This window comes from Ornithodoros turicata, unplaced genomic scaffold (genome assembly GCF_037126465.1).
Source record: "Ornithodoros turicata isolate Travis unplaced genomic scaffold, ASM3712646v1 Chromosome28, whole genome shotgun sequence".
In the NCBI taxonomy this organism is placed as follows: domain Eukaryota; kingdom Metazoa; phylum Arthropoda; class Arachnida; order Ixodida; family Argasidae; genus Ornithodoros; species Ornithodoros turicata.
In genome coordinates this window covers 1,783,700-1,784,453 of record NW_026999351.1, presented here as the reverse complement: position 1 = coordinate 1,784,453, position 754 = coordinate 1,783,700, and the positions used below count along the sequence as shown (strand labels likewise).

General features: G+C 39.0%; 1 non-coding gene across 1 annotated transcript; it reads right to left on the bottom strand.

The window, feature by feature from the left end:
- Positions 1–217: 217 nt before the first annotated feature.
- LOC135373658 (U6 spliceosomal RNA) lies at positions 218–323 on the bottom strand. The gene has a single exon (XR_010416536.1). It is a non-coding gene; the product is annotated as a U6 spliceosomal RNA (small nuclear RNA).
- Between the last annotated feature and the right edge of the window lie 431 nt (positions 324–754).

The window sequence follows — 754 nt, the reverse complement described above, 5'->3', positions numbered from 1 at the left end:
AGTAAACCGGAAACAAGGAGAACAGACAAATTCTAGTTGCACAGTAACAAGTTTAACCTTATTAATTATTACTCAAAAACCTCCGGATACCTATATATACTCAAAACAAAGAAAATAGATAAAATTAAATATATAAAACTACAAGAAGAACGCCATATTTTTCTCTCGGGGGCTCGGGAAAGACATCTGGCAATTGGCTTCGGCGGACCGTTCAGAAGAAAACGTAGAACGCTTCACAATTTTGCGTCGCGTCCTTGAGCAGGGGCCATGCTAATCTTCTTTCTATCGTTCCAATTTTGGTATATGTACTTTGGAAGCAAAACCCTGGGCCCCCCGATCCGTTATTTATACTGGGATGAGGGACGTGATTCCAAGGTGACGGTGTCGTTAGATTAGGTGGATCATTATCAGGACTTAACTTCAAACAAGCTGTTCTGTAGTAAACACGTTAGATTTACTTAACGATAACGATAAACGATGCTTTATTGCAACTTCCACATAAAGAATACAATCAGGGGGAAGCTCGAGCAGCACGAAACAGCACGAGGCTGCTTGACAAGGGCATTACGCCTTTAACATGATTGTCGCGACGGCATGCAGCAAATAAACAAAATCATCTATGTAGTACGAAATATGGAACGCTACTTTAAAACTAACTTTTAAACTACCTAACCTTTAAAATTAACACAACCATGACAAAATACTACAATGTGTGTAGTTCGGTATGTACAATACTGCACAATACTACATAATA